At 38.7% G+C, this 12147-nt stretch overlaps 1 protein-coding gene and 1 long non-coding RNA gene across 5 annotated transcripts in view; one reads left to right on the plus strand and one right to left on the minus strand.

Annotated features, from left to right (window-relative positions):
* DSCAM (DS cell adhesion molecule) overlaps nucleotides 1-12147 on the minus strand; it is a gene marked incomplete at its 5' end in the record, with an annotated part of 741397 nt that overhangs the window by 279320 nt on the left and 449930 nt on the right. The gene's annotated exons all lie outside the window — the stretch shown is intronic.
* LOC309659300 overlaps nucleotides 1-12147 on the plus strand; it is a 119741-nt gene that overhangs the window by 74166 nt on the left and 33428 nt on the right. The window contains exons 2-3 of one of the 3 annotated variants that reach the window (XR_014262730.1): nucleotides 2729-2800; nucleotides 3507-10899. This is a non-coding gene — a long non-coding RNA (uncharacterized lncRNA). Of the gene's footprint in view, nucleotides 1-2728; nucleotides 10900-12147 lie in introns of those variants that run through there. The other 2 variants (XR_014262728.1, XR_014262729.1) reach the window with 2 other exon arrangements.

A 12147-nucleotide genomic window follows, 5' to 3' on the forward strand; every position in this document is an offset into this window, starting at 1 on the left:
TCAGCTAATAAATCACTAAATCCCGCAAGATTCCCTGGTCTAAATCTCTTTTGAATCAGGACCTTTCTATGCATTCCTACTTCCACCGCCAGAGTCCTCTCTTATCTCTCACCTGTACCAAAATAATAATTATTTTATTCTCCCTGAAATGCATTTCCCACATATCCGTCACCAAAGTGTTCTGAAATGCAAAACCCGCCTGAAAACCTCCAAGTGTTCCTAGAGTATAATTTCCAAGATCCTTTACCCAGTCTACAAAACCCTCCAAGGTTGTCTAATATACCTACTTCTATACCTATCACTCTTTACTCTTTTTGCATTCATGTTCTCACAACAACAAATATTTTCCGTGCACGCATATTGCATGCCACATGTCCTAGGGGCCCAGGACTTCTAACTAGTGGACCCGCTGAGCCACCTCTCCCCCTGCTGTTAGGGCAAGTTGGGGAGATAAAGTCAAGACCTGGCCTTGCTTATTCAGGTAGGGCATAAGTGCCAACTCTAAACCACTGTGTGAGCTTGTTCCCCTGAGCTGAGTGACTTCTGCCAGAGCTGCTTCTGGCTCACCACGAATTGGGCTGCCGGTCCTTGGCCTGTACCTGCCGAAGTGAGAAGGGCATGACCAGAGCCCTCCAGAGCTTCAGGAGGGTACAATGCACAAGTAAGAAGGGCATTGCTGGGAGCCAGCAGGTGCTAAATAAACAGAGGCTTAAGCATGTGCACATAAATGTGGGCTTCTTTGCAAGCCCTTCTTGACCTTTCTCTCTAAGCTCCCTTGGGGTTCAATATGAACTGATATTAACTGACACCCAAACACTGACCTAGAAATAAAAGGCAGGAGTGAGCCAGCAGGCTGCTCTCTGGCGCTGCTGCTGGGTGGGAGAGGCAGAGAAGGAGTGAGTCATTGTCTCTCCCATGTGGTAGGACGGCATTCAGGGTCCATCTCTAAAAATTCCCTTAGGGAGCTGTATCCTGGGCATATTTTCAACAACCCAAGCCATATGAAACGTAAAAAATTAAAGAGGTTAAAAGTATCTATTTTTCTTTAGCCAGAGATTGAAATTACCACACTTAAATTTCTGTGGCTGAGTTAAGTAGGCAGTTTGGGTGCATTTAGGGAAATTATTTAAGGCGTGCCCAGGTAAGGAGAAGAATCCCTGTTTGGCTTAGAACTCTTTAAGACAGGTGTCATAGCAAAAACAGTAAATTGGAGTTTCAGAGATTACTCAGCTCTGGCTATATTCTAGTGATAAACATTCTCCTTCATGGACAGAAAATAATAGGGGAACAAATCACACATATTTACCCCAGTTTCAGAAAGTCCCAGGTTCAAGACACCTGCCGTGACTTGAAGGCCTGTTTACAAGTGAAACAAACAACACGCAAAATCATATACACGAATTTCACAATTCTCGCTCAAGATGAGCACCTACAGTTCTCAGTCTCTTCACATTTGTCCTACTGTCGTTAGAACACCATCTGCTGTAGATATTGCTGTGATAAAACACATCTTTTCTCAGATCATATTGCAAGTTTTACAGTGAGTGGAAACTATTTTGCTTTCTGGTATTATTTCCTAATGCATGTTATTTTTTTTTATATAGAATATTGTCCTCATTTTACTCAACAAAGGGTCCAATACAGCCAATGAGGTATTAGGTTTTTTCAATTATTAGAACTGAATTACACAATGTTTGTGTGATCAATGTGATCAGAAATTATCTATATATCTCTCTATATTACTAGGGACTAGTAATGTATTCTCAGGAATAATAAATGTTGTCACCATCTCTGCTTGCTTATGGGTATTTATAAATCCTAGACAGATGGCTTATAAGAGTTCAGAGATCCCATAGCAAAGCGATAATGAGGGTAGGTGCCTCGTCCATTTGAAAAGTTCACACAAAGTAAGAAGGACATTAAAAACCTTAAATAAATAGTTCAGCGATTCAAAGGAAGACTATGTTCCCCTCACTAATGGAGACATTGTTCCTCAGTGCCCTGGCCTGGCTTCCTCCCTCTGTTTCCCTGACGGTCTCACCTACAGCCTCCCTGCCAGGCGTGAGCTCGATGCAGTGGATTGCCTCATCAACATCTTCATCCAAAACTCCTTCTCAAGCTTCCTGCCTACTTGTTCAGTTGTCCACTAAGACCTCCATCTGGATGGCCCAGAAGCATCTCCAATCCCAAACCAAACGTGTCGTGTTTCCCCTTAATCTAAGCCTCTCCTTCAATTCTCTAGCAAAATTTCCCAGCTGCAAGAAGCTCAGAATAATAAAAGTTATTACATGAATGCTATTTATAATATAACATGGTATGATATGCTACGATACGATTTCGTATAATATTCCTAGCTGTACATTACTCTTTATCTCCGACCCCTCTTACTGGCTGTGATGTCGTGTCTACTCCACCTCTCAGTACCTCTTGCATCTGGCTCTTTTTTTCCCCAAGCATTCTTCCATCATCTTTATTTTTTTTTAATAGATCTTTATTGGAGTATAACTGCTTCACAATACTGTGTTAGTTTCTGTTGTACAACAAAGTGAGTCAGCCATATGCATACCTCCCATCATCTTGTATTAAAGCTTTTCAGTTGTGTCCTAATTGGCCTTCCCATTTGTTTTCTTTCTGAAGTATAATCCATCTCATATACCTCAATCAGATTAGTTTTTCTAAAACACTTCTTCTGTACCTCCCTCTGCTTCTACCACTTCGCTGCCTTTAGGATGGAGCAGGAGGCACGGAACGTTACAAGATCTGACACTGTCTCTGTGCCGACTCACACCATTTGCCTACAGTAAGTGTCCTTTGGTTCAGCCACATGGACTCTGAATGTCAAGGGCTGCACCCTGTCCCTCTTTCTGTCCCCCGCCCCAGCAATGCCCATTCTCACCCCTACCAGCTTAAAGTGTGAAAACTCAGCTCAGCTGTTACCTGCTTTGGAGATTTTTTCAGGCTGTAAATCCCTTTGAGACTCAACTCAGTTTCTCTTGGAAACCTTTTTTTTTTGACTCCAGAGTTTATGCCCAGAACTAGCTAGATGTCCATCTTCCGTACTTCCAAAACACCTCCCATATATTTCTTTGATGGCATTGTGTTGAAATCAGTGACTTTCTTATTTGTCTGCCCACTCTTCTCCCATCGCTAGTTGAAGCGTTTTGTTTCTCACCCTGTGCCACTTTCCTCAAGACTTTTGCTACCTCCTGTCATGTATTATAGTTATTTGTCTATAGGTCCTCCCACTGACCCCAACCCTGTGTTGGCAGTGACCATCCTATTATTATTTGATCTCATTAACAGTAGATGCACCGATATGTCCTGAATAAACTAAAGAAATCATAGGAATCAAAGAGATTCTGAGTTAAAAATTATTTTGGTAACAAAACATCCAGTCTAATGATGCTACTACCCTCCACTGTGACAGTTTTCATCTCCTATTTGAAATATTGGACTAGCGTTATTAGAGAAAGTGGGAGCAATTTAATGAAAACTTTTGTTTTTAGGAAAGGGTATTTAAGATGCACATCGATAGCTATTTAACATCTGCATAAGTGGTAGGATTTGATGTACGTGAAGACACGTGGCCCAGGTTCCTTCAAGGACATGAGCCCCAGATTCTGCGAGTGACCTCAGGGGGCACCCTTCAGTCATCAGCTACTTCAAAGGTGGGCCCAGCTGCAGAGATCTCCCTCACCCAAGTGCAGGCCCTTCCAATGAGTGACTGAAGAGGGCAATTTTGCCCCAACTCAGGACAACTCTGAAGGAGCACTCTTTCTCCAGAGCCCCCTGCAGGGTCGGGTGAGCCCCCTGCTCATCTTCTCCCTGTACCCAGTCCTTCTCCCTTCCCCTTCTTCCACACGTGCTGATGGTAAGGACACTCCCTGGTAAACATCCTGCATACCAAACTCCATCTCAGAGGCTGCTCCCAGGAGAATACAACCTGCAACACTTTGCCTCATCTAAAATAAAAAAAATGATCTACTATTCGTAACAAAACCAGGTCTGTTTGTAATATTGCCTCTGTATACTGCATCCATCCATCCATCCATCCATCCATCCATCCATCCATCCATGTTGCTTTTATTCATTTTGGATTGTGACCAGGGGAGAATTATCATGTGCGCTGGGTTCTCTTTTAGTAAGACCCCTCTGTACCTGATTATCAGTATTTTCCTATTCTCCTGCAGAACAGAAAAGGGATGACAGAAGCAAGGGAAAAAATAGTTTGAAAAGTTAATTTTAAGAATGCTGCTCATTACCTTCAAAAAGTCTGCATTTGCTTATTCATTTGTTTGTTTTACTCATTTACCTGTCCTAAGCTCAGCCAGTGCTCAGCACCGAATTTCCGTCTTTATCTTCAATATGGGGCTATGCATATTCACAAGCTCAGTAAGTGTATGTCCAAGAGTACAAAAATGAGGAAGAATTCAATGCCAATATTTGAATTAGAACCCAAGAAATCTCAGAAGGCTCAACTTAAAAACACAAGAAAACCTGGCAAACATTAATCACACACACACACACACACACACATACACACAAATACCCAAGCACGTACACATGCTGCAGGCACTGGATAATGGGTTTCCAGTAGATGAAGCCAAAAGCATAGGTAGGGTTCATAAGCTAAATACAACCCAACAGAATAGCACAGTTGACATAAGAATAGTGTAACTTCGGAATAAATCAGAGATGAGTGTAGCTAACCTACTAAGATTTTTAAACAAGGTCGTTCTTACGTAGGATGCCTATTTTGGACTACCAGATTATGAGAAGAACTACGGAGCCATAAATATGACAACATAAGTATAAAGGTAAAAGAAACTTTAAAAATGTTTTAAAATACCGATTAAGTCCATGGGAGAAAATACACTTAAAACATTTTAGGAAGAAAAAAAAATCCTTAAGGCATAATGTAGAATTATAATAAAGAGAAACAGGAACTGCTGTTTTCATCAGCTGGAAAGATACATATTAGATATAAAGAAAAGACAAACTGCTTGAAATTTTCAGAAATAAAACACTAAAACAAGCCATGAGAAACATGACAGCATCTTCTTCCAAAGCACTTTCAGGAAAAATGGACCACCTATATAGATGCCTGCAGTGGGATACAGGGATAGGAATTGGGTGGTTTTTTCAGGGGATTCTAGTTTTTAACCATATGAGACGTTTCTTCAAGGATTTTCATGGAAGGCATTTGATAGCCATAACCATATTACGTTGAAATGAATAGTTTCTTTAACATTTAAAAATGATGAACACCTGCAGAATTCATGAGAATTTCTGTATTTAACAATAAGAGTCACCTTGGACTGAGGAGATAGATAGGCAGGTTACTTTTCTCCTGGTTGGGGTCAATAACATGGTTACATAGAGACTTGGTAATAAAACTGAGTAGTTTTCTGATTAACCCAAACTAACTTGCATCTCTAATATTTAAAGAAAAGCCATTTGAATCATAATGGCATCAAGAAAATGAAACATAGCTCTCGTGTTGTACCAACCCAGGTGGAGAAAAGACTCTTCCAGATGGGTTTCACTTATTTTATTTTTATTTCTATGGACTATTAGTGCAGGTAAAGCCATGGGACTCAAACTAGAGGTGATGACAGCCAGGCTAAGTGACAAGGACAGCCAAAATTCACAAAATCGCTGGCATTCGTTTTAAAGCTTCTCTTCTTTTCCCAATTAGCTTCTTTACAAGAATTGCTAGTAATAGCAAGGTATTTACTTGAGAAATATTTTTCATGACCTTGACTTAGAAAAGGTCATCCTTCTTTAAAAGCTTGGTTATTAACTGTAACTGACTTCAGGTGGCTGTATTCTTTTTTATGAAATACGTCATCGAGAAGACAAGGATATAAAAAGGTAACTATGATATTTCAACAAAGCTGTAAGTCAGTGAAGTTATTTTGGCAAATTTCAGGCATTGAATTAGTGATATAATGAAGGAGGGATATTGTTAAATGCATGAATATAGACCAATGAAAGATATGTCCCTCTATATTCCATCCACCCAATATTCACATCAGCATAGAACTATGCAAAACTAATTATACAGACCCCTCTCTACGCTTTCAGCCAACTGTGTGTCCCTGCATGAGTCTCCTCAATTTTCGGGGTCTCTAATTCCTCTTGATGAGACTCAGACAAGATGGCTTTCAGCATAGACGTGTTCTGATTCTTTGAAAGAAAGGTACAGAGTGAAATCTTCAAGTATTTTTATCACTTGTGGACAACTTGGAAGATTCAGGTCTGCAAAACCAAGGTATTTTATTACCACACCCAGATTAATACACATCATAAGCAACTGGCTCTTTCTTGAAGAAATTAACAAATTCTTTCATTGAATTGAATAGTTAGTACAAGGACGTTTATGTGCTTGGAGATATGATTGCAGCATATTTATGAGCACTTAGTATCAACAGATCTTTTTATAAACCTAATTATCAATACTTGAGTGATCCTGTTCAGTGCCAAGTTAAGAGAGAGAACAGGAAGTAGAGAGTAAAGGGAAAATATAAAATAATCTGACTAAAACAACTTTTGATATAAAATCAATTCAAATAAACATATATGTGTTAAACATGCACCAAAAGTCTCTCACACACACACACACACACACACACACACACACACACACACACACACTGGATTAAAAATTGGGCTCAAGCAACATCACAGAATAAAAAGCTACATAACAGCAGGAGTTGAAGAAATGGGAAAAGATCTACCAGGCACAAAAAAGGCAAGAAGAGTAATTTTCAATCATATAATAGATATTACAAGACAAAAAATTACCAGAGATTGTAGCAGAAGACAGATAAATCAATTATATTTGGTAATATTAATGCCCACTTTGATCACTGGTCAATGAAAGGAATAAAAAAATTGGCAAAGCTAGAGATGAGATATAACACAATTATTAAATTTAATCTAACACATACAAACTTATGTCCAACAAATATATGAAAAAACAGACATTTATTAAAATATATGAAACATCCATAAAGAAAGTTTCAATACATTTCACAGAACGAAAATGACCTCTGACCACACCACCAGGATATCTTGATATACGGAGAAGAGTGGAAAGCATGGGTCATTTAATAAATGATATTAGGAATACTGACTCAATCAATAAAGAAAAAACTGGATACCCATTTCTACTATATCTCCAATCCTCAATGTGGACTGAAGACCTAAATGTGGACAGTGGAATGTAAACACAGAGCAAATATAGAAAAAAAAATGTAGGCATGGCTCTTCCATGAGCCCAGAGACTTCTTAAACCAGATCCCAATGAAGACAATCAAAGATAAAGAGTCAAGAGATCTTGGAAAATATATTCACAACTATTTATAAGTAACAAGAGATTCATATTTACATTAAAGAACTATAGCAAAGCAGGAAGAAATAGCAGGAAGACTGATGGCAAAATGGGTAAAGGAAGTTCATAGATGGGACACCCAAATACCTAAAAAGAATATAAAGAGATGCTCAACCTCAGTAGTGATGGAAGAAATTAAAATAAACATTACATCCATTATATTGCAAAAATTAGAAGGGCAGATAATACTAATTATTGGCAAAGATATAGGGAACTGTGACCTTCTACACATGGCTGGTGGCGGCATAAACTAGTATAGGAATTTTGGAGAGTGCTATTCAGTCATTAGTGAAATTAAATTCTATGATGTAACAATTCTATTTCCTATCCTATACTTAGTATTACATATAGGCACATCTACAAGGATATTCGTTGTAGCATCATATATAGAGTCAAAGATCTAGGAGACAACCTAAGTGTTTACTTCTATGGTTTTATCTTATCTTTATCTTAATAAGGGCATAGAAAGCATATTTAAGATAAATATATGCACCACATCTTCTATATCCATTCTTCTGTCCATGGACATTTAGGTTGCTTCCATGTCCTGGCTATTGTAAACAGTGCTGCAACGAACATTGTGGTGCATGTATCCTTTTGGACTATGTTTTTCTCCAGACATATGCCCAGGAGTGGGATTGCAGGGTCATATGGTAGCTCTAATTTTAGTTTTTTAAGGAACCTCCATACTGTTCTCCATAGTAGCTGTACCAATTTAATTCCCACCAACAGTGCATGAGGGTTCCCTTCTCTCCACACCCTCTCCAGCATTTATTGTTTGTCGATTTTTTGATAATAGCCATTTTGACTGGTGTGAGGTGACATCTCATTGTAGTTTTGATTTGCATTTCTCTAATAATTAGCGATGTTGAACATCTTTCCATGTGCCTCTTGGCCATCTGTATGTCTTCTTTGGAGAAGTGTCTATTTAGGTCTTCTGCCCATTTTTTGACTGGATTGTTTGTTTGGATGACATTAAGCCTCATGAGTTGTTTGTAAATTTTGGAGATTAATCCCTTGTCGGTCACATCATTTGCAAATATTTTCTCCCAATCTGTTCTCATTTTGTTTATGGTTTCCTTTGCTGTGCAAAAGCTTTTGAGTTTACAATAGCCAAGACATGGAAGCAACCTAAATGTCCATCAACAGAGGAATGGATAAAGAAGATGTGGTACGTATATACAACGGAATATTACTCAGCCATTAAAAAGAATGAAATAATGCCATTTGCAGCAACATGGGTAGACCCAGAGATTGTCATACTGAGTGAAGTAAGTCATACAGAGAAAGAGAAATACCGTATGATATCCCTTATATGCGGAATCTACAAAGAAATGATACAAATGAACTTATTTACAAAACAGAAACACAGACTTAGAGAGCAAACTTATGATTACTGGGGGGAAGGATAGGGGGAAGGGATAGTTAAGGAGTTTGGGATCGACATGTACTGCTGTATTTAAAATGGATAACCAACAAGTACAGCACAGGGAACTCTGCTCAGTATTATGTGGCAGCCTGGATGGGAGGGGAGTCTGGGGGAGAATGGATACATGTATATGTATGGATGAGTCTCTTTGCTGTGCACCTGAAATTATCACAACACTGTTAATCAGCTATACTCCAATATAAAATAAAAAGTTTTAAAAAAGATAAATATATTAAGTAAACATAAATATGTGGCATGGAAATAGGGAAGAACAATACCAGAATTGGTGAATGGTTTAAAAAATATATAAAACAAAATAGAGAATTTGTATGAACTGATGATAAAGGTGTGGTATAAACCAAATACTGACAAAACAGAAGAAAGTTCCCATCTGACCAATCAGCACCTGGGTTTTTGTTCTTGAGCCCAAAGAAATGTCTCAACAGTGGGAACTCGGGTTATAACAAAGAAGTCTTATCTTCAGGATAGAGGTGATATTCTCTTTTCCCTCTTTCAGACATTAAACAATTCCTAGAAGGCTGTGTTCCTCTGAGAGTAGATGGACACATCCATGTGTCCTTACAGAGGAAACCAGTTTCTGAGCTTTGTTGTACACAACACAGTTGAACGAATGAGGATGTTAAAGATGGTGAGTCAGGAAGGCAGTGGCTCATCGTTGCCCGCATTGGGTAGTTTCTATGGGGAAGGGGGAGAGTTCCTCTGAGCTGCACCAGAGGAAACAATGGGACCAGAAAGAAGAGGAAGAATTCGAGAAGACAGATTTGTATTCAACAGGAGGAAGAAATGTCTGATCATCATGGCCAAGCAGAATCAGAAAGGGCTTAGAGCTCACTGGGGGCACTGCAGAGACCCCGTGCAGACAGTCCGGAAAAATCTGAGTACAGTCGAAGGGCAGGTTGAGTACCACATGGGATGCTGGTCTAGATGAACCCCAAGTTTATTTATATCCCTAAGGTTCTATCCTTGTATCATCTATTTACACATATGTAGGCATATCTTATATATACTTAAGTCCATCTACATTTGAATATAATACACATAAATATTTACACATGATTTTAACACATATGAATACTTTATGTGTGAATGTAATATCTTTATATTTATAAATAAATGTAATAACATAAATATCTGTGATATATTGCATGTGCATAAACTACAAATTCTGTTGAACTTATGTATTTTGACAATTACTTGTGTTTGTACTAGTCCATATTTAATGAGTTTAAATTTTTCTGATTCAAATATTATCAGGGCATTATCATTTAAGCACTACCAAAGGTTTTTTTTCCCTGCGTGTGTTTGTGTGCACATACAAGTGTGTGTATTTCCAGAGAGATTGACTATGGGTCAGGCAGTGAAAGTGTGAGTAATCTTCTTGTCATGTTTTCTTCCTTTCTCATCTCTACTTAATTCTCTCCTTCTTGAAGTCCCTGTGTCTAACATGCATAACAAGTATTGCAAAACCTTATTTCTCCTACAATTTTAATTTTAACTGAATAAAAATTTGCATTCTTTGACTTCACAGCAAATCAAATACATGTTCTTTTTGTCTACTTAGAGGAAACCAATTTGAGATGTTATTTGTAAAAAAAAAAAAAATTAATATAGTGTTTCCTTAAAGAAAGGTACCAGTAGTGGGATTGCTGGGTCATATGGTAGTTCTACTTTTAGCTTTTTAAGGAACCTCCATACTGTTCTCCATAGTGGCCGTATCAATTTACGTTCCCACCAACAGTGCATGAGGGTTCCCTTTTCTCCACACCCTCTCTTATTTGCAAAACAGAAATAAAGACACAGACATAGAGAACAAATGTATGCATACTAATGGGGAAGGGGGGTGGTGGGAAGAATTGGGAGTTTGGGATTGACATATATACAGTACTGATACTATGTATAAAATAGATAACTAATGAGCAACTCTACTCAATGTACTGTGGTGACCTAAATGGGAAGGAAATCCAAAAAATATATGTATATGCATAGCTGATTCACTTTGCTGTACAGCAGAAACTAACACAACATTGTAAAGCAACTATAGTCCAATAGAAATTAATTTTTAAAATAAATAAAGAATTAAAATGTAACAAGAAACAGGTTAAAAAAAAAGAAAGGTACCAGCTTCATTTTCCAGATTGGAAGAAAAATTACAAAGCAACCTATCTCCAGGACAAATTTGTTTGAAGGCAGGTGCCCCAGCTGAGTTTGGAGCTCAGTTTTGACATACTAACCAAAGTAAAGAACTTCTCTTCTGTGGAAGTGTGAGAGCACGTCTCCTCAGGTGAGAAACTACAGCCATTTAAGCACATTTAAACATGAGTGTGTCTTTGGTAGTTTACAAAGGAGGGATGGTGAAAATTCCCCACATAATCAGCTTTCTTTTGCCACATTAGAATATTACATTAACAAAGAGAACTTAAATTTCCATTTGAAGTCATAAATTACCACGAAAGTGTTACACATTTAATGTATTGTCTTTATGTTCCCCCACTAGATTTATTTTCTCCCATATTACTCACAATAGAAACTGCACACTCTCTAAGTAGTTGTTGAAAATCAATACAAGAGTTTTGCAAATGACTAAAATTTATGGTCACACAAGACCCTAGCAAATAGGACCTTAAATTAAACATTGCTCAACTTTAATGAGGCACCTAAAGGAGAAAAATAACCTCGAAATGCTATGTTTTCTATGAACAGTATTATAAATGACTCCAGTAGCGGAGAGAGGAGAGTGCAAGAAAGTGAAAGTGATAAAGAGAAGAAGACTCTTCATCCCTGACAGAGTTGGGTTTGGAACCTGGTGGAGGTTGATGGTGCTCTGGCTGGAAGGGCAAATGAGCAAACGTCAGTCACAAAGTGGGAGTGGGTGACACTGCCAAGGTTGTTTCTGTGCACAGAGCTGCAGCTCTGCCTGGGCCAAGTGACATTAGCTGTCAGGAGCCCTTGAAGAACGATGTCATTAGAAGACTACGTTCCTGGCCGCTCACTGAGAGGTGGAGGAGAGCAGACGCATTCTCAGCGCCATTTTTAACAGGGTGTTCATTTCCCCAACTGCACCAACAGTAGCTCTGTGAGACCGCCAGAATGACAGACGAGGTGAGATGCACCCTATGATCAAAAGCTGCAGTGGGAGCAGGACCTTTCTGCCAGATGGTGCAGAAGAGCGTGTCAGTTAGGCTGCAGAACACAAAGGGTCACTATCATGAGTCGGAAATGCTGTCAACGACACCTAACTCTTCCATCAGTTTGAAGCAGGACACGATAAAAATCTGTCTCGAATTAGAACTGGGAAGGGCTA

Source organism: Balaenoptera physalus, assembly GCF_965194825.1.
Source record: "Balaenoptera physalus genome assembly, chromosome: 4".
NCBI lineage: Eukaryota > Metazoa > Chordata > Mammalia > Artiodactyla > Balaenopteridae > Balaenoptera > Balaenoptera physalus.